Below are 26,087 nucleotides of genomic sequence, written 5' to 3' on the forward strand. Positions count from 1 at the left end.
TGTCAATACTATTGCCCGGCCCACCCAGAATAACCACGGTGTCTTCCTTGGTAAAATTTTACAGAGTGAACCTAAATCCTCTGCCACCTGACCCAGACCAGCACTTGGTATAAAAAAAAATTGTGACCTGGTATTCTGATCCTAACTGGTCTGGCATGTGAACTACCTAACAACAAAACTTTCTTGCTCTTTGCTGACTTCCGTACATTCTTGTTCAATTTTCTACTGAAAGTTTGTTGTGCCCTCTCTACACCTACCTCTGTCTGAGGCTCATCAGCTTCTAACTGAAGCAACAGGTCAAACTTATTCATGGCCATACACAGCCCTTAGAATTCATCATCTTACAAGAGTGCAGTCAGGACGTCATTCTCAGATGGGACTTTTTGAAATCTTCTCAGGCAATAATAGATCGTGGTCGCTCGAAGATTATGCTAGACGACATGAGATACAGTGGACAGGAAGATGAACATCTGAGTTTGTGGAGACTATGTGTGCTGGATGAAGTGATCATTCCTGCAGTCAGCACTAGAAAGGTAACTGCCACGTGTCATGCCAAGCATCAACCCATGGATCTTGTAGTGGAATGTAAGAGAAGCATACCACTGACGAATAACTTGGTCATCCCAGCCTCTGTCGTCTTGTTTAAGAACGGAATCGGTGAATTGTGGATAGTTAAATGTCACCGAGAACCGCAGATCCTTCCAAGACACATGTACATAGCAAACGCTGAGCCATTAATTGAAGAACAGCTGAGCATAATAGAAACCTCCCATGCTGAGCCTGTGGGTGAAGTTAGCGCTACCACTACAAGACAAGATCTTCTAGCTCGAGTATCACCAGATCTCACTAAGGAACAACAAAAGAAGCTTCTAGCCATTCTTCAAGAGCTCTCTGAATGCTTCAATCCACAGGTGAAGAGCAAATTAGACAAAGCAACGGTGAAGCACCGGATTAGCACTGGAGACCATCAACCGATAAGCCAGAGAGCATACTGTGTGTCAGCAACGGAATGTCAAATAATTCGCGACGAGGTACAGAAAATGATGAAGAATGTGTCATCATTCAGTCTTCGCAGAGCCCGTGGTCGTCACCAGTGGTCCTTGTCAGGAAGAAGGGTGGCAGTTGGCACTTTTGTGTTGATTACAGGAAGCTTAATAAGATAACTAAGAAGGACGTTTACCCTCTTTCACGAATTGACAATACTCTAGATTGTCTGAAGGGGGCTAAGTTTTTCTCAACCACGGACATGTACTCAGGATACTGGCAGATCCAAGTAGATGAGACTGATTGTGACACAACTGCATTCATCACCCCTGAGGGCTTGTATGAGGTTAAGGTAATGCCGTTTGGTTTGTGTAATGCACCAGTAACTTTTGAACAGATGATGGATGATCTTCTAAGGCACCTGTAGTGGATGATGTGTTTTGTCATTTAGAGGACATTATAGTGTTCTCAGAGACATTTGATGAACATATAAAAAGACTGAGGACGGTTCTTAAGTGTCTCCAACATGGTGGACTGAAACTTAATCCAAGAAAATGTCTCTTTGGAGCAAAAGAAATCAAATTACTTGGACACCTTGTGTTAAACAAAGCTGTGTGGTCAGACCCAGAAAAGGTGAGATCTATAACGAAATTTCCTATTCCTAAAAGTATTAGAGATGTGAGAAGCTTCCTCGAATTATGTTCTTATTACCGTCGTTTTATCAAAGACTTTTGTATCAAAGCCAGGCCACTCCAAGAGTTGTTAAAAGCTGATGCTAAATTTATCTGTGGAGGTGCTCAACAAGATTCTTTTAACGTGTTGCAAAAAGCTCTGACGACTGACCCTGTACTTGGCCTGTATGATGAGAAAGCACCTACAGAACTACACACAGATGTCAGTGGGTATGGCACCGGTGCTGTTCTGGTGCAAATTTCGAATGGAAAAGAGAAGGTTATAGCCTATGCTTCTAGGACACTTACAAAAGCCGAGAGAAACTACTCAACTACAGAAAGAGAATGTCTTGCTGTGATCTGGGCCATGTGCAAATTTCGACAGTATCTCTATGGAAGGCCATTCACAGTTGTTACAGACCATCATTCACTTTGTTGGTTGATAGGTCTTGAGGATCCAACAGGACGACTTGCTCAGTGGGCACTACGTCTTCAAGAATATGACATTACCAGTACCAAAGTGGAAGAAAACACCAAGATGCCGACTGTCTCTCAAGAAACCCTGTGCAAAGGCCATCAAGACTTTGATGAAGATAGTGACTGTCTCGCTGCACTCCAGAATCTCTCTGCTGAGCAGAAGAAGGACGCCAAGATATCTCAAATTATGCTTGCCTTAAATCGGTCAGAGGATGTGAAAGGACAATTTAAGGTAGTTAATGGATTACTTTGCAAGAAAAACTTTGATCTGTTTGGAAAGATGTGGCTACCAGTGATTCCTAAACACATGCGCTTAGATGTTCTACAGAAATTCCATGACACACCTGAGGCTGGACATTTAGGATTTATTAAGACATATGATGGAATACGCAAGAGATTTTTCTGGCCAGGTTTATTTAGGAGTGTCCGTCATTATGTGTCGCACTGTCAAGAGTGCCAAAGCAGAAAGGCAGTTCCTCAGAAACCACCTGGCCAACTCATACCAATTCCACCAGCCTTTCCAGCGTGTTGGGATTGACCTCCTCGGACGATTTACAATGTCTGCTAGTGGCAATAGATTGATTATTGTTTGCACAGATTATCTGACCTGCTATGCCATTACAAAAGCCGTGAAAACAGCCGAAGCATCCGAGGTAGCCAAATTCATTGTGGAAGACATTGTATTAAAACACGGTGCCCCAAGGTCGTTAATTTTGGGTTGAGGGAAAGTTTTTCAATCGAATCTTGTGACAGGGATAAACTGTTGGTGCAATGTAACTCATCACATGATGACTCCTACCATCCGCAAACTAACGGGCTTACTGAACGCCTTAATAAGACCTAGGCTGACATGCTATCAATGTTCGTCAATGTTGAGCAGAGCAACTGGGATGAGGTGCTACCTTTCGTGACGTTTGCCTACAAAACTGCCAAACAAGACACCACAGGATTTACACCATTTTTCATGGTGCATGGGCGTGAGGTGACTACAATGATGGGACACTGTGTTTCCGTTACATCCTGATGAAGTGGACGACGACTACATTGGCCAGGCGTTAACCAGAGCTGAGGAAGCTCAGCAGTTAGCTCGACACCCCATGCTGCAGGCTCAAAAAAAGATCGCTGAAGGTATTACGCGAGTCACTGCCCTGTTGTATACCAGCCTGGTGACCTCGTCTGGATCTTCACTCCTGTTCGGAAGTTTGGTCTCTATGAGAAGCTCCTCAGGCGCTACTTTGGACCTTATAAGGTTGTAAGACAGTTGTCTGATGTTACTTATGAAGTTGAAGATTTCGACCCCAACACAAGACGACGAAAGATCAGAGATACGATCCACTTTCTTCGAATGAAGCCCTGTAAGGATCCTGCAACCCAGGGTAAATTCAAAGCTCCAGCGACAGGCAACAAGCGGAAAGTGATGAAGAGCGTAGCAGCAAAAGAAGTTCTAAGAAATCACTGCCAGTGCGAGAATCAGTCATTGGGAGTCCAAGCATGCAGGACCGATGACTCATTCCCGGACTAGGAGGACGTAACACCGAGGTGCTGTTCTCATAAGGAGGGAGCAATGTCGCGGAAGAAGGTGAGTAGCACTGTGGTCTAGTGGTTAGGTTCAGTCCACTGTTAGCAGCGGTGGGGCAAGGTCGTCGTGCCTGTGTCCCAATGTTAGCGTACCACGCGCGCGAGTGTTTACTATTTACCTTCCGCTGCGGCGAGTGTCATGCGTCTGTGTCTCGGTAGTGCCATGGCGTATTCGTACTGCAAGTCCACAATTCAGATCACATTTCAAGCGGATTACACAAGACCTCGAGCACTTGACATTGAACGTTTCATCTGGGAAGAACTTCATATTGCACCTCAAGACATCATTGGGATCCACTTTTCTATAACACAAAGTGTCGTCTACATATAACTGATCAATGAACAGGTGTGCACTGATGATGTGTGCTGACACACTCATGGACTTAAATTTAAGCATCCTGATGGCCACATGGGAACTGTCACGATCGACCACGCTGGATTAGGCCTGCACACTCTGAGGGTCTTCGAGCTGCCATTCGAAGTCCCGCCACATGTTGTGATGACAGCTTTCAAACCGTACGGCAATGTGCTAAGCCACTTGGTTGAAAAATGGCAAACGTTTGAGACGTACCCCATCTTAAACGGAGTGCAACAAATTAAGATTGAACTGACGAAGCATTTGTCATCCTATTTAGTAATTGGCAGCTGCAGAGCCATTGTCATGTACGACGGACAACCGCGTACTTGCGCCGGCTGTGACCAGGAAGGACATGTCCGATCGGCCTGCATTCAACGCCGACTGACTCAGACACTGGTTGGTGCCGTTCCATCCCTGGCAACGCCTACCTCACTCCCCATCACGTATGCAGCAGCTGCAACCGCAACAGATGCTCCTGCCCAGGATCGTAACACCATATTGCAGTCAGTGGTTGATGACAGTGTGGCGGACAGCATATCCCCCTCTACGACGTCATCGGCAGACTTGCCTCAAGACAGCAGTCAATTGTGCCACCAAGATGAGCCTAAATAGAAGATGGAAGTAGAAATGGAAATTGTTCCGACTTCTGCCTTCCTACCAATGGAGACCGCATCAGATGATTGCCGCCCGCACTCTGACACAGAACAACATGTCCGGAAACAATGGTCCCCTCGAAAATGCAAGAAACGGCGCCATATGCCATCCGATGATTGCCTGCTTCGGATGTATGACCCGGACGAACATCCGGCATCGGATAACACTCAGGACTCAACCACCACAACTCATCCTTCCCATCACGATGCTACGGTGGATACAATTTCTGAGCCTCGGTCTGACAACATCACTACTGCTACTGAACATGCGTGCAAGCGTTCAACTGACAGCACTAATCAACAGTTACCAATTGCTGCATCTGATTCTTGGGCGGATGATGTCGAGGATGAGCCACAGCACCAGGAGGATGCTGAAGGCAGAGATGCTCCCTCGGCTGTACCCGGCATCGATCAACCACAGTGACTACAGCTGTATCGTCAGCCTCTGTGGGGCCGCCCCTGCTGCCCACACCTGGCCTCCTAAACAACCCAGTTGCCGACCTGGCTGACCGAACATACCGTCTAGCGACGAATAACATCAACAACATACGTGCCCGGCATGAACTAGCGATGCTACAGGATCTGCTCAACGCAGCAGATATCGATATTGCGCTCCTTCAAGAGGTGTATGTCGCAGACGTCAAGGAACCCTATGGCTACAAGACTTGGGTCTCACATGCGTCTGCCGATGGCAGTAGTGTGGCGATTCTCCTCCACGAAGGTATATCCGCAGAAGACGAGGTCTACATATGCGATATTACCCTCGGCCGCCAGAAGGTATGGCACAGCCGTGGTCTTTGAAAGTTAAATGTCGCCCACCTAGCTTCTCAGAATGCCGCCACCTTACAGAGAACACGTGGGACTCTTGTAGCCGCCGGCGTGGCACCTATCGGTCTACACTTTCGTGGTGGTTACTCTGCGCCAAACCAGCCCTCCGGAATACCTTGATAGGCTACAGCCGAGATGTTGCAGCATGGAAGAGAGATAACATGGACTTTTACTAAAGCACCTTATCATCAGATTAACACGTTGCCACCTTGAGGGTGCGATAGTCAGAGCGCGCACTCAAGACAGAGTGGCTGAGGAGGAACCATCCATGTACCACGTCATTGCAGAATGATGGCGCCGACGCAGGACACTGATCCAAGCTATCACGATGGAAGATGGACGACACCTCGATACCCAGCGCGACATAGGAAACGCCCTTCATGCTCACTACACTAGGCTGTACTCGGAACATCGACATCCCCTAGAGGTGATCGCCAGTCTCTCAACTCACTTATGGCACGATCTCTCCGACAGCAGCAGCGGATTTGACTGCAGATGTAACAGAAGAGGAAATCATTGAAGCAATACAGGCTGGGGCTGCTCATAAGTCCCCAGGACCTGATGGCCTTCCTCTGGAATTTTAACAGACATATCAACAATTGCTGGCACCAGCATGGACTGATATTTGCCGCGATCTTATGTCTCCCATGATGCAGATCCCTGGGGCTTTTCTAGAAGGACTGATTATGCCCATAAACAAACCACGAGGCGGATCCAGGATCAGTGACTATCGGCCCTTGACCTTACTCAACAGTGACTTGAAGATTTTCACCTGGCTTCTGGCGGCACACCTAAAGCGATCAGTAAAATGTGTTGTGTTGCAGGACCAGGCATCGTTAGGTGGTGACCATAATATTCGCACTGCACTGTGCCGATATCGAGATATGATCACGCTAGCCAAAGCTCGCCAACTGCCAGGAGTTGTGGCCTCACTCGACTTTAGCCAGACCTTTGACAAAGTCGACCACACATTTTTGATGGAGGTACTGCGACACATGGGGTATCCGGACATCATAGTTAAGGTACTGATGCGTCTCCTACGCGCTGCGACGTCCAAGGTGTTATATAATGGCCGTCTCACGCCACCGATACAGATCCAGCGATCGGTGCAACAAGGCTGCCCTCTTTCGGCGATATTGTACGCCCTCGTCTTGGAACCACTCCTTTGCGGCCTCCAACAACACCTGACTGGGATGTCCCTTGGTGGACACACTTTTGGCTGCACTGCCTATGTGGATGATCTGGTACTCCTTCTTCGCAGTAATGACGATGTTCATGCAGCGCTGGTGTCGGTGGCGACCTTCGGCGCAGCATTGGGGAGCCATCTCAATCTCCACAAATCACACGCCCTGTCTATAGGCAGAGGTCTACCCGACGAGAGCGTCGCACCGCTATGAATCAGTGACACAATCCGCTGCCTTGGCATTGAATTCACATCTGACACGAAGCGTTCAACAGCCCTTAACTACAGGCGTTTATTGAATCAGATGAGAGCAGGAATAAGTGACCACCATCTAAGACGTCTCGACCTCCTGCAACGGACACGATATGCTAACGTCTATTTGGCGTCACGTATCCCCCATTTTGCACAGATACTCCCGATACCACCTACCCTGGCTCACCGCATGTTGGCAGTTTTGGGATCCTTTGTTAATACGGGCATGTTATTTAAGATTCGTTACGAGTCCCTAACCCTCCCGAGGAGCAGAGGGGGTTTAGGCCTTTGTCATGTTCAGAACAGAGCGAAGGCCCTGTTCGTCAGCTGTCACCTGCAACTGTGGCGACGAAGTCCGACGTGCCTCACAAGTCTCTTACTGGAAGCCTTACGACCAATCTCACTCGCACCGCCTGTGATGATATCGGACATCCCAGCACCTTTCTTCTACATTAGCCAATTCTTCCTTGAATTAAGCTACATCCGCACCACACTACTACCCACACGCTTCATGATGACAAGGGCAATATATGCTGCCATGCAAATGAACAGGATGCCGAATGTGATTGAAAGCAAACACCCCACTACAAAGTGGCGCGCTGTGTGGCAGGCAGTGAATGGCACCACCCTTGATACTGACGTGCAATCTGCATGGTACGTCACTGTTAATGGGAAACAGTTGTGCCAGTCCTGCCTACATCACATCCACCTTGCTGATTTACCCTTGTGTGCCACATGCCAAGTGATTGACATGGATGAACATCGTTTCGAATGCGGGTCGGCAAAGGACGTTTGGTATTTGGTGCGTCTGATATTGGTTTTTCTCACACACATGACTCCCGACAGGATAACTACCCGATCACTTCTTTTTCCTGATGAGATGTATTTCCCAAGAGCAAAAATGAACTCTGTGACGTGGATCAGCGGCCACGCTGTTCACTACCTATTCGGTAATGATGAAAAGACAGTACCCGATTTTTGGTGTTACCTCAACAAACAACATTGTGCGATCGTCAAGAACCCTAAATATAGGCAATATTTTTCTAATTTTCTTTGGAGCGCATTCCATAATCTGCCTCGCAGCTGGATTATCGACGACATGAGAAGATAACCATAGCACCTCTTCCCAGTTCCTTTTTTTATGAGATTGAACAACCAACGGAAACAACACAGCAACGAGATGACAGTCATCGAAAAATTCGCAGCAGGCTACAGTATGAAGCATCCTTTGTTGTAACGGAACGACTTCCTATTATTCTGTTTACGTAGCCGAAGAGGAACGGCCTTCCTTTTATCCATTTGCACAAAAAATAAAAAAAAAAATAAAAAAAAAAATAAATAAATAAAAAAATAAATAAATAAAAAAAATAAAAAAAATAAAAAAAGCAGAAAAACAAACCTTCCAAAATCCTTGTTCCTTTTTTTTCATTTCTGTTAAAAAAGTGGCAAGGATAGTTATATTTAAAAAAGTGGTTATGATACTAAACTGTTGCATGAAGGGTTGTGAGTTCAAATCTCACCTCGATTGTACAATTTTAATTTCTATATTCGGTTCGAGTACATTCTAGGAGTATCCGCAAATGTCAAGAATTATTGTACTGGAATGTTCAGTAGCTGTATATATACTGTATGTGTTCTGGCTGGAGACAGTTCGCTCCGCGCTCTTGTACGTGTAAGTGCTGAATAAACCTTCGTTAAGTGAAATTAGTGTTCGTCATTCAGATAATTACACCTTCTTCTACATGACATTATTATCTATTACTGAACAAGTGTTAATATGAAAGTGACTCTGTGTAACAGGACTCCATATAACTGTTGAATATAATGAATCTGGCAATAAACGACACTGATTTACTGTCTATAAATTAATATCTTCTTTAAAATCAGTAAAAACTGAGCTCTTGAAGAATCATAGCTCAAAATGTATTTGACGATGAGCTAAGCCACAAGTTTCTTCGAATAGTCCGGATGAGTATTCTTGTTATTGTTTTCTAGCGTATGCAACAACCACCTTCAGAACTTCTATTCTACAGTGGCATTTCCCAACATTAACTTATATATATATATTTACAAGTCTGGTTGTTCTGAAAAAGAAATGTTTATATTAAAATTACTCTTTGATTGGACAGTAGGGACAGGACTGTACAATTTGGAAATGGAAATGAGGCAGCCCACACTGCCGGACTTGCTACCTTTTGGCTCGCAACCAACTGGTAGGACTAAATACTTTGCTTTCGAGTCTAAAAGAAGTAATAACAGGATCAATACTAATGATAACTATGGCAAGAAAAGGGACAAGCACTGGAAAAATAATAAAAAAAATGTTCGATACATGGAACGTGCACGCAATAACACACGTAGATGAGCAACTGGATGATAACTTTGGGGGGGGGGGGGGCAGGGGGGGGGCAGTGTGTGAAGACAGCAGTCATATCAGAACCCAAATGTAAACTGAAAGGCACAAAGGATAAAAACAACTACGTTCAGACACTCAATAGAGTGTCATGATCGTGGTACACAAATCACTAAAATCAAAAATAGATCACTACACATTTTGGAATGAACACATTGCAGAAGTAAGACTAAAAGTGCAACAAGGCTTCCTGACAGTCATAGGTGTATATGCTCCAGAACAGCATAGAAATGAAGATACTGATAAGATGTATACAAAACATAAGAAATCCTCTATCTACCTTCTTTTAATGGGTGATTTCAATACGAGAGTTGGTAACACACAAATAGAGAACAAAACAAGACCATACAGAGAACATGTAAAATATAGCAAAGGACAAAAACTGATTGATACGGCCATTTATAACAAACTCTTCACATGCAACACATATTCCCACACAAGGACTTGCACAAATACATTATACATCTAGTCTGCATGAGGACAGGCATCAATTACAGACTACATGGCAACTGTGATGCTTGACCCAAGAGTCCTTAGGACCAAAAGAATTGAATCAGACCATCATCTTTTGGTAGGTAAAACCAGATTTTCACCCCAACTATTGAATGAAAACACAAAGGGAAGAAATCCATGTAAGTCAAACCCACTGCACTATAGAGTTGAGCTCTTAAAAGATCAAGTATCAAATGGTTGTTGCACTATAGAGTTGAGCTCTTAAAAGATCAAGTGTCAAATAGGTGTATCAGAGAAGATGATGAGAAATTGAGAAGTAGTATGAATTAGAGGAAACTGTTGAATTAGAATAAGAAAATCTGAGCAAAATTTTGAAAAAAGCAGCAAACAAGAGCATAAGAATGAAGAAACGTTTCAGGTAGGAAACAAGGATTTTAAGTTTGGGACGAGGATACCAAGACAGATATTGATACAACAGAACTGCTTATTATAAGCAATATCTGGTAACAAAGAAAGCAGAACATTTTACTCAATATAAAAGGAAAAGTGGAATAACTATAAGAGAAACTAGAAAAAGGCACAGAGATGTAACAAGACTGACACTCTCAACATTCAAAATCATTAAGAAATTAAACATTAAATTAAGATGTGACTCTAGACATTCAGGTGGTAAACAAAGACACCTGGCTAAAATATTTTCAAGAGCTACATACCCAGAATCAAACCAGAGATCAATCAGAGGAAATATACCTCACAGACAGTAACATACCAAATGAAATCCATCACAAAGAGTAAGAATTGGTGTTGAAATCCAGTGACAGTAGCTGATCTCCTGATGAGGATGGCATTAATATGGAACTTTTTAAATTCAGTGACAGGACATTCAAGTAACAATAGCTGAAATTTACGAACAGAATCTGGAGAGGAAAAACTCTACCATAAAAATGCAGAGAGTAACTGTCATCCCAATCCATAAAGAACAGAGGTGTCAGGGACTGCAGTAACTACAGAGAATAACCTTATTCAATACTAGTTATAAAAATTTACTCCTGCATCATAAAATGAAAATTACAAACATTCTGTGAAAAACTCTTGGGAGAAGGACAGAATGGATTCTGAAAAGACGGATCATGCATAGGTGGCTACTTCACACTCAAGATTTATAATGGAAAAATGGAAAGTATTCAGTCTGAAACACAACTGCCATTTACTGATTTTAAGAAAGCTTTCAATACAGTTGACAGAAGAATACTTTGGAAAATCCTGGTAGAAAGTAACACCCAACACACATAATAAAAGCAATTCAGAACACATACAGCCAAAATGTGATTGCACACAATAACAAAAAAGTAAAACTTTGAGATCTCCCTCAACAAAACCAAAGTTATGGTCTTTCTCTGGAAAGACACAAGAGGACCAAAATTTCAGTAGAAAGCACTGATCTTGAGCAAATATCAACATCTGAATAGCTAAGGTACAACCTCAGCAACATTCAAGAAAGTGATAAGCAAAACAAAATCACAAAACTCACATGATTAATAAACAGCATCTTCAGATCATCTCTTGTTCAATGACACACCACAGTCAACCATACAACACTCTGGCCGAACCTAGCCTCCTGTACAGCAGAGTGAAGCTTGGAGAGTCAGCAGAGATCACAAAGAGAGACTAATGAGTACCGAGATGCAGTTCAAGAGAAGAACAGCTTGTTACACGCTATGGGACAGGAAAAGATCTACGGACATCCTTACTGATTTCAAAGTTAAATAAAATCTCAACACAGTACAGAACTTCTTGGAAAGATTATGTACTATGAATATAGACTGATTGGATCCCCCAAAAGTTCTCAAATAACAACCCAAAGGAAAAAGAGATGTAAGATCAGCAAAGAGATTGATTGTCATTATATGAGGGGGAGATGGAAAATAACTTTCCCCTGTCGACTTTGGTCAGAGTTGTGCGTGAACGGCAGGGGGGGGGGGGGGGGGAGAGAGAATGAGACATTAAAGATAAGACATATCTTTATTTTTCTACATAATTTCCAAGTACATTGAGGCATTTGTCATACCGCTTTATAAGCTTCAAAAAGTCTTCCAGGAGAAAATCAGGGCGCTGCATATGGAAGAAGCGTTGAACGGCTTGTTTGATGTCAGCATTGCTGCCAAAGCACCTTCCGCAGACAGTCTTCTTCAAAGAAGGAAACAGATGGAAGTCACTTGGTGCGAGATCCAGACTGTAAGGTGGATGGTGTAGGTACTCCCAACCAAGAGTTGCAATATGGTTTTGCATTGCCATAGCCCTGTGTGGTCCCGCATTGTCATCCCACAGCAGAACAACAGATCTGAGAAGGCCAGACCGCTTTTTCCGAATCACCTCTTTCAATTTCAACAGAGTGGCACAGTACTGCGCAGCATTGATAGTTGCATCCTCCAGAAAGTCCAGCAGCAAAACTCCTTTGGCGTCCCAGAAAATGGCAAGTAGCACTTTACCTGCAGACGGAGTGCTTTTGAACTTCTTTTGGACAAGTGATGATGGATGTTTCCACTCCATGGATGCGGCCTTCGATTCAGGCGTGTAATGGTGGACCCACGTTTCATCCCCCGTCACAATCCAAAACAGAAGGTCATTGCCAGATTCACTGTAACACATGAGCTGTTCCAGCTGAATGCCATACGTTGTTCCATGTGTGTCAGGGTCAGTTGGTGGGGTACCCATCGTGCTGACACCTTCCTGTATTGAAGAATGTCGTGGATGATCTTGTGACCTCTGCCGCTACTCCGTTGATGGTAATACGCCGGTTCGCTTTAATCATGTCATCCACCTTCCTGACATTTGCATCTGCAGTGGCCGTGCACATCCGTCCAGGTCTCGGTATGTCCTGCACTTGCTGACATCCGTTACTGAATTGCTGGCACCATCTCCAAACCATTTGCCTTGATATCATACTTGACCCATACACCTCAACGAGGCGGTTGTGAATTTCTGTGCCTGATACTCCACGTGCCCATACATAAAGGATAACAGCTCTCATTTCCGCCTTTGACCACGACTCCAAAATGCACCTTCTCTCCCTAGCTCTGGGAAAAGACATAGCAGCTGGCTTCCGCTTTGCGCAGGCACTGCGACAGGGCCATCTGCTTGATCGCAGTTGACCTCTGCCCAGTGGTGTATCGGTGTCTTGCACGTGCATGTTCACCAGCCGTGTCGTCTTTCGCCCATATCACACAACTCTGCCCACAGACGACAGGGGAAACTATTTTCCAACTCCCTCTTGTAGAATGCCACTTGGACTAATACAGGATAACAACATGAAGAAGAAGATACAGGGAAATCACAGAATACTGAGAACTGGATGGTTGAATCAGGATTTGAATCTTATTCCTGCCAAATGAACTAATATGGTAACTCACTCAGTCACTTACAGCTACAGGTTTGTGCTCAAACTTGGGATAAACATAAAAAAAACATAAAAGACATACACATTTATCCCCGAGAATGCAGGAAAATCAGAATTTTACAGCTATTCTGTAAGATACTTCTGTTCATGGTAATAAACAATAATAATTTATGTAAGTGACTTACTTCCAACAAGATCGTTATGGGTATACCAGCTATAATTTTTTTTTTCTTTTTTCTTTCTTTTTTTTACTTAAGTGATGAAAGTGATAAAAAGACAAAGGTTAACATTTTCACAAAAGTCTCTCTCTCTTAACTTATATTTTTCTGCATATAAAGCAACTTGCCATTCATCACACCAACTAGAAATTTTATCTATATCATCTTTTATCGTTCTACAGTACTCACTGATGACACCTTCCCGTACACCACAGCATCATCAGCAAACAACTGCAAATTGCTGCCCATCCTGTCAGTCAGGTCATTTATGTATATAGAAAATAAGAACAGTTCTATCACTCTTCCCTTTGGTACTCCTGATGATATCCTTGTCTCTGAGAAACACTAACCATTGAGGACAATATACTGGGTTCTATTACTTAATAAGTCTTTGAGCCACTTAGATATCTGGGAACCTATTCCGTACGCTCGTACCTTCATTAAGTCTGCACTGGGGCACCGTGCCAAATACTTTCCAGAAATCTAGGAATGTGGTATCTTCCGGTTACCATTCATCCACGTCAGAAAAGGGCAAGCTGAGTTTCACAAGAGTGATGCTTTCTAAATCCATGTTAATCTGTGAACACAAGTTCTTTTGTCAAGGAAATTTATTGTATTAGAATCAAGAATAGGTTCAAGAGTTCTGCAGCAAATCGATGTTAAGGATATTGGTCTGTTATTTTGCAGGTCTGTTGTTTTACCCTTCTTATATATAGGAGTCAACTACATTTTTTTCCAGTCACTTGAACTTTGTGCTTGGTGAGAGATTCATGATAAATGCAAGCTAAGTAATGGGCCAATGCCATAGAGTACTCTCTGTAAAAGCAAACTGGGATGCCATCTGAACGTGGCGACTTATTTGTTTTCAAATCCTTCAGCCACTTCTGTACACAAGGGATGCCTTTTACTATGTCCTCCGTACAACTGTACATTTGTGCAATCCTCCTGCATGAAATATTTCTTAGATGCAATATTTAAAACTTCGTCTTTCCTTTTGCTGTCTTCTATTGCCACCCACACTGGTCAGTGAGTGACTGGATAGAAGCTTTCCAACCACTTAGAAATTTCATGTAAGACTATTATTTTCTTGGGCTCTCAGAGAGGCCTTTTGTTAGGGTATGATGGTGATAGTTGCTGTACTCTTTGCGCATTTATATTTTTACAGACACACGAATTTCTATAAACTTTTTCCTGTCATTACAAAAATCCCAACAGTGCTGAAACCAGACATACAGGAAGAAAACAATTACTTATACGTCAAACATAATACAGTGGTTAAATCACATCCTCAAGTATAAACCATTACAGTTGGGAATGAACGACAGGTATGAGCAACATGTCAAAATAAGAAACTTCAGCATAATTAAATCATACAGACAGGTATAAAACAATTACATGAAAACCAGTCAAAATAGTGGTAAAATCACACAGTCAGGTATAAAACCATTACATAGAATTGGACATAAATTAAAGGTCATGAACAAATATTAGAGATACTTCTGCCTTTGAGCTCATGGTAACAATGCCCTATATTTACAACAAGGAGCATATATTCACACAAATCGCAAATTATCATACAGTTTCTCTTTCTTTCCCATTGTGGTTTCAATACTGCTGGGGTTTCTTATCTTGCCATATTGTACTAAGCTGTGTGTTAAAAAAAAAGAAAAGGCTATTGATCTATTTGTTGGTGTTTCAAAAACTTGTTTTTGTGTTACTAGTATCATCAAGGTGTTCAAAATTTGTTTCATCGGCATGTTGAGTATAGCCATGGTATGATAACATACAGATACCTTTTTGCACATTAAATATCTTCTTGTAAAGATTTTTGATGTATTTGAAATATGTATTCCTGTACCTTCCACACTACAATGTCTCAATTAGGTGAATGAAGCTCAGCCCTGCACTAATTTACAAGATGTGTTTAATTGGAGTTTATAAAGCATGTCGCTGTTGTAATTAATGTTGTTGCATAGCTTAGTGGTATGTACAAGCTGCCATCAGTACTTACTATTTGGTTTCTGTTTTTTAGGATGATTCGATAATGAACTTACACTCTAAACTAGTCATCAAGTAACAAAGAAAGGTAATATTACTGTTTGGGTGGTGCTCTGCAGTTTATTGCACACTCCTGTAACAGTAGCCATCATTACTATGTTGATATAATGATCACTAAATCCTGTCTCTGTACAGACACTGTCGATCCGGTCAGGCCTGATTGTAGCTACAATGCCTAAAATTTTTCCAATGCAAATGGGCTCTTGAACAAGCTGCTTAAGACAGTTTTTTAAAAGGGTGTTCTAAAGTGCTTCACAAGACTGCAAGTCTGTACCACCTGTAATGATTCCATAGATATCCCACTTTATACTTGGTGGGTTCTACATCTACATCTACGTATATATTCCACTAGCCACCAAGCAGTGTGTGGCAGAGGGCACAATTCGCGCCAAAGTCATATTCCCCCCCCCCCCCCCCCCTGTTCCACTCGCGGATCACATATCACATGAAGGAAAAACGACTGTCTTAATGCCTCAGTATGAGCTCTAATTTCCCTTATCTTCGAATGGTGATCATTGTGTGATTTGAAAGTTGGTGGTAATAATATATGCTCTACATCCTCGGCAAAGACTGGATTTCGGAATTTAGTGAGCAGCCCCACCCGTTTAGCGTGTCGTCTATCTGCAAGTGTGTCTCACTTCAAACTTTCACTGACATTTGTAACACTCTCGTGATGACTAAATCTACCAATCACGAATCTTGCCGCTCTTCTTTGGACCTTCTCAATCTCTTGAATCAGACCCAACTGGTAAGGGTCCCATACAGACGAACAATACTCTAAGACTGGATGAACTAATGTATTATAAGCAATTTCCTTTGTTGAAGGATGGCATTGCTTCAGGATTCTACAAATAAACCGCAATATAGAGTTTGCCTTGCCCGTTACTTGTGTAATCTGATCATTCCATTTGAGATCATTTCGAATAGTCACACCCAGATACTTGACGGATGCTACCGCTTCCAAAGACTGCGCGTTTATTTTGTACTTGTACATCAATGGGGATTTTCGCCTTGTCGTATGCAGTAGGTTACACTGTTATATATATGCAGAAAAATATAAGTTAAGAGAGAGAGAGAGAGATAACTACCAGTCATTACACCACACATTTATTTTCTGCAAATCCTCATTGATTTGTTCACAACTTTCACGTGATACTACTTTCCTGTAGACTACAGCGTCATCAGCAAACAGTCTAATGCCGCTGTCAATACCATCAACCATCTCCAACTAATACTGGACGATCAGGGTACTTCTGCGCTACTGAGCAGAGGCATGGTGAAATTGAGTGGCCAGTTAAAGCATCTAATAATAAACTTGAGTTCACCTAGACTTGATACGTGCATCCAGGTAACTTCAGTCAGACTCAATTTTGACCTTGATAGGCACAATATTTTTGTCAACTGCAATGAACGTTACAACTCCTATTGCATGTAATCTGTATTTCTGGTATATGATCCATGGCCCACTAAATGTTTCACAGGTTTGTACTTCGGGTTTCAGTCAGCTCTCAGTTCCATGAATAATCCGAGTGTGAAAGGCAGTAAATTCAGGAATTTTGTTACAAATACTTCAACAACTTACTGTTAAAATTTTGAGAGTCGAAGTGTCTACTCTGTACATGGGATTTGCCTCTCTGCATACTGATTGGTGAGCATTCATCAGAGGATCTTGAACAACAACCCCTGTGCACCCTACAAATAATCTGGTACCTGACCAGCTGCTTCCTTTGTGTAGTGCAGCCCTGAACTACCAAGTTGAGTCCTAGAATTCTCCTCCCCTTAAGGCAAGTCCAGAAATCTGCAGCCAAGACCATCACAGAATCAACGGAGCCTTTCGTTGATATCCTCCACTCAGCTCCAAACCAAAAGACTGTGATTAATTCTGGAAGTGAAGCTGCAAATTGTGAGGTTTCCTTACAGCCTGTGAGCATGCCCAGTAGTCTTCACCACTTCCACCAGCTGCCCGTATGAACTGAGGATGTCCTCAGAATCCAAGCAATAGACTTCACTGGTGTTGACATGAGCCAAAACTTGCAGATGACTGCACCCAGCTTGATAGCTGCAGGCAGGACCTCCTCCACATCTTGGATGAGATGCCCCAGCAGGCATACTGAGCACACGTTCAATTTCTTTCAGGCCCTCAATGTTATTTCCCTCTGGAGCTCCATAATGTGTCCAGTGTAGGAGCTCTGAATAACTAGCAAACCCCCCTCCCGGTGTACATGCTCAGACCCTGCTGAAGGGGCGGCCACCTGTCCACTCACAGGGTGAATGGGTGAGGCCAGATGGGCAGCCTCCACACTAACGCACCACAACGAGCGGCACAAATGTGTTACCATCCGCCACTCACCTTGTGGTGAGCGTAGATCCATCACATCAGGTACACTGCAAGGTGCCTTAGTAGCAGAGCCCATGGGCAAAACAGGTGACAAACAGCGTCCCATACAACACGCCATATTGTCTGCCATTGCTACACCTTAAGGCAAGTGTCCAAAAGTGTCTTCAGCTGTTCACGAACTGTGGCCTGCTCCTCCTGCAACCGCATACAGCATTCACACATGCCCCCCATTCCTAATATTAAGAATTAACTACAAAAGCCCACGCAAAAAGCTAAATATGTAACTTGCTACCCTGCTGATGTGCCAACATTAGAACCTGATGCCTTCCGGAGTTGTGTAGCTGGCAGTTCAAAAAGGAATGACAGTTGCATCACAGATTGCACATATCTATACTTTATAGTTAGTAAAACTCAAGATTACGCCTCTTAAACACAAAAAACCTGCACAGAATTTAATAACTAAAACAAGAAAACCACAGGAAAAGGTAAATATGGAACTGGCTGTTCTACTGGTGTGTCACAGGCAGCAGTTGGAAACTAACTACTGTAGTCTGAAATGATGGTTGCAGGCTCCAAAACAAACAAATTACAAATGCCATCTACGCTTTACAGTTACAGTATACGTATGCAGATGCCCCCTCCCCTTCTCCTCCCCCATCAATCTGATGCAGCACTAAGGCAGTAACACAAGAAGTAATGTCTTATAGGTCAGGAGATTTGCAACAGTAAAGGTGAGAAAGCTGAAAATTAAATCAACATAAACAGGACTGAAAATAGTAAAATAAATTGAGATAAATAATCACGTTAGTTGGTGGGCGAGCACAGCTGATCGTCCACTGAGGCTCAGTATGCAGCAGGGGACATCTCTTACACAACTGTCCCACCTCCAATTCATTTTGGACCAAGTGTTACAGATGGGAATAGAACACACTCTCTCAGAGGAAGCATAAAACCAGTTCAACTGCTCTTTTGTCATCAGCTAGTATCAAGGATAAGGGATTCTTAAGGTCTTGCTTTCATTGCAGTACTGTATGAAGGGACACTCATAAAAAGTAACATAGCATGTGGTAGAATAAAGGGCTAACTGCAGCTAAAAGCAACTAGAACAAAGTAAAAGAGGGATGGTCACAGTAGCTGGCAGAGCAGGCAGGGTTAAGAGCCCCTCACGCCCAGCACGTAGTGGGAGACACCTTAACCCCAATCACCCAGTCCTTGCCTCGAAAGCAGTTTAAAATGTCATATCTGAGAAAAAAAGACCACAATCAAGGCTGAAACAAAGAACCAGTACACCTGTCGTATATTGTCTGCCAGTATTAGAGGTAATGAATCTGGAACACCATGCCCAGCGTACAGTGCTAGAAGAAGACATTATACAAGGATGTGAGCTACTGTTTGTAAAGCCCCGTGGATGTGGATGAGGTGGCTCATTATATAAGCTAAAACTATCAGTTAATTTGGTACGATCAATTCAGAGGCAACATAGAGTGGTGGATTCCTTTCAGGGGGAAGAGGAGGAGGAGCACCATAGTTTCCTTGATAATATGGAGTTTATTGGAGGGTGGCAATAGCTCACCAGATGTTGTTCTATCTCCGAGTGGCTAGAGGTCTTATTTACACCAACAAATCTGCTTCTGGAAATGTCAGAGTGAATGTTCTGTAACCTTACAGTCAGCTAGTTACTCCCCAGGATATCCATACGACCTGGAAACCTGAGAAATACAAATGGGCAGATAATACTACTAAGGTCAAAGATATTAGATTAGATGTACTTTCCATTCCAATTGATCCATAGTGAGGTGATCCTCTGGGATGTGCAACATGTCAGAAAACAAGAATACACAATAAATATTTACAAAATAAGAACAGATATGCTAATGTACCTTCCACAGATCCCAAATAATATGGCCCTTGTGGAAGTGGAATCAGTCAAAAAATCTTAAGTTATTTACTTTTAAAAGAATATAAAACTTGTCACCAACATTAAATGTTCAGTACACTTAGGTACAAAAAGATTATTTTCAGGCTATTATAGTCATGCATCATCAAATAAAAAAGTTTTATGGCACTTATTTATAAAGACTGCATTACTGCACAAAATTTGTACAGAAGTCAGATTGTAAGCAATATTCACATTATGTGATATTATTAACAACATACATGCATCAATCAGTTCTGCTAAGAAATTCATCAATGGACTAGAAGGAGTTGGTCACTAATAAATCCTTTAGATTCTTCTCAAACTGCACTTTATCATTAGTTAAACTTTTTATGGCTCCTGGCGTGCTATTCGAAATGTGTATTGCTGAATACTGGACACTTTCCTGAACCAAAGTAAGTGACTTTAAATCTTCGTGAAAGTTATTCTTATTTCTAGCACTGAATCTATGAACTGAGCTGTTGATTTAAAAAAAAAGACACTATAATGACAAATTTCATTAAGGAATAAATATATTGTGAAGCAGTAGTTAGTACCCCTGTTTCTGAAACAGTCCTCAGCTGGGCGTTCTTGAGTTCACACCACAAATAATTCATATTGCAGGTTGTTGGGCTCAGAAAACTTTAGTTTGGCTTGATGAGTTACTCCAGAATATAACTCCATATGGCATTATAGAATTAAAGTAAGCATAGCATGCTAGCTTTTTTGTTTTTACATCACCAACTGTAATCTCTAGAATTTAGCACTTTCAACATCTTCTATCTGTTTGGCATCATATTTTAGGCATATACTGGCAGCAAATCTTTTACAAGCTCTGAAGTTCAAGGTCTAGTAACAGAGGATTAGGTAGGAGCCATTTATTAATGTCCATGAAAATTCCATCAGCCGACATTTCCACAGCTACATTTGATTTGCTATTTATTGTAATGTTTTATCATCTGCAAACGAACCTTGGGGGAAACCACATGTTATTGGTTTCCAATTGGATGATACCTGGTAGCTTAATACGTGTATCTTTCCTATTGACACCCTTTGTTTTTCTTTAGAGGTATAGGATTTGAACCATTTTGCATCATTTCCTGTTACACCACAATACTCTAATTTACTTAAAAGAATATTGTGATTTAAACAATCAAATGCCTTTGACAGATTACAAAATATATCAGTAGCCTGTAATTTACTGTCTAATTAATTAAGTACATTCTCACTGTATGTGTAGATAGACTTCTCAGAATCGGAATGCTTTAGGAATCCAAATTGTGACTTGGCTATTATTTTATTTGTGGTTGGGTGGTTAAAAAGAATCTATCTAAAATTTTTGAGAATATGAGCAAAAGTGAAATTGGACAGCAGTTTGATGGTATTTCTTTATCTCCTTTCTTATACAAAGGCTTAACTTCTGCATATTTCAACTGTTCAGGAAATGTTCCACTGATAAATGACTGGTTACACAAATACCTTGAAAGGTCACTACACTCAGAGGCACACAGTTTAATCAACTTTGTTGCTATATTATCACAGCCACTACAATTGTTTGATTTTATGGTGGACATTACTTCTACCGGTGTTGTGAGGGTAATTCATTACTGCAGTTATTTGTACTGACAGGTTTGACATATTCCATGGCAGCATCTACTGAACCTGACAACCCCATCCTTTCAGTAACAGTTATGAAATGCTTACTGGAAAGTACCGCGCCACTGCACACATCTGCTACTCATTTACCATTTACTCTTAATGTTATGTGCTCCTCTTCGTCTCTGGTTCTACAAGTCTCTTCCTGCACTATATTCTATACTGCCTTTACTTTGTTATCTGATGTGACTATTATTTTTGATAATGCATTTGCTCTGATGTCCACATTACTATCTTCAATATTTTGCAATATGTTTTGTAATGATCTATAGCATTTACTTCAGAGCTGTTTCTGACTGACAGATACCGTTCCTTTATGTCTTGCGGGGATACCTTTCTTGCTTGAGTAATCCATAGCTTTTTTATAGACCTTGGTCTAATCTGGGTTTGTTTTGGGGGGAAAATAGTTTTCAGATAAGTTAGGGACATTTTATTAATAAAAGTGTGGTATTTCTCATTTATGCTATGAGCATTGTACATGTCACTCCAATTCATGTCTTTGAGAAGTTTCCTGAAACAATCAATTTTTGGCTTAATGACTACCCTCTTGAACTCAGATTTAGAAGATTTTATATCCTTATTAGTATTAACATTTAACAAAAGGAACTGCATATCGTGGTCTGAGGGGCAACTTATTATTAATTTTGTTATATAATTTTGTTAATTACATACTTCTATAAAAATATTATCAATGATCCTCTTTGAGCCCTTAGCTACTGTAGTTGGAGAGAACATCGTGACCAGCACAATTCACACGGTGACGAGAGTAACATAGATCAAAAGCCTGTAGAATTCTCACAGAGTCACTACACATTAAAACACATTTGAGGAAGGTCTCTTTAGTAAAATGTAGGGCTCTGTTAATGGTTATCAGCTCCACCATAAAAAACTACACAGTGGCAATAAATGTTGTTCCTGATTTGCATGAGATGTACAGACATATCCAGTACTATCCATGGTTTTAGAGCCATGGATGTAAATGACACTAGCACTACAATACTCTTGAAATACCGAGAGACAGAAATGCAGGAAGGTCATGGGGCCAACTGAAACTTTAAGTCCTTGAAATATATTGGTCGTAATTAGAGGTCTGGTTGTTAACCAAGGAGGAGTGTGTGAGAATATACAGGGAGCACATTCTAATGAAGAACGGTGTCGGGGTCGATTTGGTTTCAGATGATGTACAGCAATTGTATAAGTGGGCACACATGCCATAGTTCTCTCGCCAGGCAGCACACTTCTCCCACTGCCACACCACACTGTCTGGGCGTGTGGAGGGCGAAGAGGTGGAAACTGTGAAAGCACTGCATTTAAATGGCAATGCAGTTGCACAGCATATGACATGATTTCATATTTCTCAACAACATAGATCACAAACAAAGCAAATCTGCACTATTATTAAATCATTTTTGACATGCTGAAGACATATTATAATTTTTATCTGATACAAATTGTAAGCATACAGACAGATGCAGAAAATTTCACAGATGTTTACACTCAGGTTGCCATGTAATCTGACTTATTTAGTTTCATAATCAAAAACAGCCTTTCGCACACAGATGTTGATCAAAATATTTTTCACGTTTGCAACCTCATTATGGAGACATGGAAACTCTTCCAGCCAAAAACAACATAGACCTCCTGAACAATTTTAATGTGACAGAATTTGCCTTTTAAATGTGAATTATATTGCAGATCAATCACTTCCATCCACACATGCACAGAGGCTTTCAGTTGAAACAGCAAATGGTCTTGGAAACAGCTTGAAAACAGATGTAAGACTAGTAGTATCCTCAGAAAGTTTAGTAAAGTATCCTTGTAATTCAAGGCCACAACAAATTCTTCAAAATTTGCATTTTCTTTAACAGCAGCGAGCTTAGGGAAATGGAGAGTGATTTTTGTCAGAATTTGTCCCTTTCACAATGGGATTTTCTTTTCAAATTCATCCCCACAAATCAGAAATAAGTTGCTTTTCATCTTGCAGTGTCTTACTGGGCAGTGTTCACTCAGGTCCACTTAAAATACGAGTTCTGCAATCCATTCCGGATGGTCTAAGTTTTGTTCCTCCTCTCCTTTTCCCTTCATAAATTCAACAATAGAGATTTAAATCAAAAAATCATCACAAGCATGGGTCCTGACTCAACTAATGTACTTTGTAGTAATATATAGTCTCCATATTCTGCAGTCAATTCTATCACAGACTGTTGCAACTGACACTGGAATAATGCATGCAACATCAGAAAATTTACTATATATACCACCAATTTCTTCATGTGCTCCACACCTGCAAATTTGGCATAAACTGCTTCTTGATTAATTAACTCTGAATTCCGTCTGTCAATCATTGTAATTTTTTGCTCTTTCATTGTCAACTAAATCCTTATAACTTCTTTCTGAATGGTAGTGTAATGTCGTTCTACAACAAATTTGTTCTACCCGCACATTATGCATCTGTATATTGCATAATAGATATTGGGAATTCTTATCCTTCTCTTCTGTCATTATCATTCATTTTTAAAGGTCTGTGATGATAGATCACTAGATTGCCTTTTTTTTTTTGTGCAAACAGACACCAGACGTGTGAACTTCTTTATACCACAAACAAACAGTGAAGGGTGAACAGTGCTAGTACCACAATTCTGGCAAACTGAAGAAAGTCATGCTGGTCGAAAAATGCTGCACCGCAATGCTAAATGAAATGTCATGCTGTACGGAGTACTTCCAAAACGTACAGAGCGAAGCTACGACAGGTGAAGCCTCAGTCAGCACATCGTGCTCACGCGCAGTGTGACACACTGTGGTTGACCCTGGTCTACGGTATTTGTCTGGAAGAAACCAGTGGCCAGTCTTATTCCACAGTGATATACTGGATCCAATAATTTCAATGTGGAAGGGGCCACTGAAACATAAACCTGACTAAATATGGAGTAAAGTAGCACGGTCTGAACCCCAGTAGGTGTGGGCAAGGAAGTGGAGTACATTTAGCTCTCACATGCAGCTAATCTTCAATTGATAAACACACAGGGCATCCTTGTCAGCTTTTTATCAAAAAAGAGTCCCAAAAAAATCAGGACTGCACAACAATGTCCAAGTGCTTGGTACTTAAGTCGAGTTCTGTGTCAGGATGAACCATGTTATGACTGATACACAACTCCATATTCACGAGAAAAAATTGGAACCCATGGGAAAGGATCCACACAGAGGCCCTTCAGATAGCTCTTTGGAGCTGGTATTCAGCCAAGGCTACAGGTTGGGAGCTATACAAAAAGCAAAACTCATGGACATAGAGTGTAGGGGTAACCACTGGTCCGATGGAGATCACTATCTCATTGATGGTGAGAAGGACAGAGCCTTGATGAATATGGTTCTCGTGGATCCGTGGGGAAATGTGTGATGAAGCACCTACAACTCAAAATAACCAGGAGTTGTTGGATTAAAGTAGCCATCTCAAGCTCTAAGTCCCTGCCCAGAAGCATATAAATGTTACAAATGGTGTCACTAGGGTTGTTTGCACTTGAATCGCTGTTGCTTCCAATGTGGTACACTCACAGATAACATCTGTTCATATCAGTGTACAGATCCCTCCAGAATCTCTATCTGAAGCAGTACGATTCCAACAGAATGCACAGTAGCCTCAAAGTGCTGGAGAATGGTCAGCAGCAAAATGCATTTCTTGAAGAGCAACACAGATTGCAGAATAGATGGACAGTGACTGATACAGTTCTGGTAGGTGACAGTAATATTCTCTGTAGTTACATTGAATTAGCACATTAAGTGTGTCCTGGTAACACATGAAGGGGGTCAAGAGGGCAGGTCGCATTCTGGATCACTACCTGTCACCAGTGAGGGTGGAACAACATCGACAAACATTGGTTCAGAGAACAATAGCGTGGAGGAATTTGGCACTTCTAGGATCAATGAAGTAGCATTCTCGCAAGCTTTCTTCTTTTTTTCCCTTTTTAGCTGCTTTCTACAGTCAGGGCTCTTGTGATGGCTTATCTGCTGTGGGAGTATGAACTGTAGAGAAGTGGACATCACTGGGACCTGCAGCTCAGTCCGCGACTCCTTCAGCCAATGGCTGGTGAAAGGGGTGACTGCTCCCTAGATTTTCGGGGAGAGGGTTCCTTAAAGGGAGGCCTGTCCTCACTCCAGAGGATGATGCCCTGAAGATGATGATGCAGGAACCCTAAGAGGGGAGGAAGGGAGGGCTTATATCCCCCCTCCCCCTTCCAAGGTCTAATTTACTTGCACAGCTACCAGAGCGTGACTTTGAGGGAATGGAGGGATAAGTACTAGATGTATTACAGATGGTCTGGCCACAGTAGTGATGAAAGTTGATGCCACTACCAAGGAATATAAGGAATTATACTTTTCTTGAGGTTCAAAATATGAGTGGCAATTAGCAACCTTAAATTCCTGGAGTATGTAATTTTTCTTCAAGAATGTGGGAGGGTGGTGGTCTGAGCAACTGACACAAAAAGATCGTTGCTCATATGGTGAGTTTTATGTAGTGGCAAATCACAGTCTCCACAAATTGTGTCGTTCCTGCACCGGGAAGACATAAGCCCAAAGCGTTGGCATTAGCACGGCATTGGGGGGTGGGAAATACAACTTCACATTACAACAGTATACCATGATTTTCACTTTCTCACGAA

The 26,087-nt window shown here is 41.9% G+C and overlaps 1 protein-coding gene across 3 annotated transcripts in view; it reads right to left on the bottom strand.

Annotated features, from left to right (window-relative positions):
- Positions 1-26,087, bottom strand: part of LOC126248306 (uncharacterized) — a 212,567-nt gene that overhangs the window by 144,503 nt on the left and 41,977 nt on the right. The window contains exon 1 of one of the 3 annotated variants that reach the window (XM_049949176.1): positions 17,874-18,050. The exons of the other annotated variants lie outside the window; for them this stretch is intronic. The gene's annotated coding sequence lies outside the window, so the exon portion shown is untranslated. Of the gene's footprint in view, positions 1-17,873; positions 18,051-26,087 lie in introns of those variants that run through there. 3 annotated transcript variants of the gene reach the window in all.

This window comes from Schistocerca nitens, chromosome 3 (genome assembly GCF_023898315.1).
Source record: "Schistocerca nitens isolate TAMUIC-IGC-003100 chromosome 3, iqSchNite1.1, whole genome shotgun sequence".
Taxonomy (NCBI): domain Eukaryota; kingdom Metazoa; phylum Arthropoda; class Insecta; order Orthoptera; family Acrididae; genus Schistocerca; species Schistocerca nitens.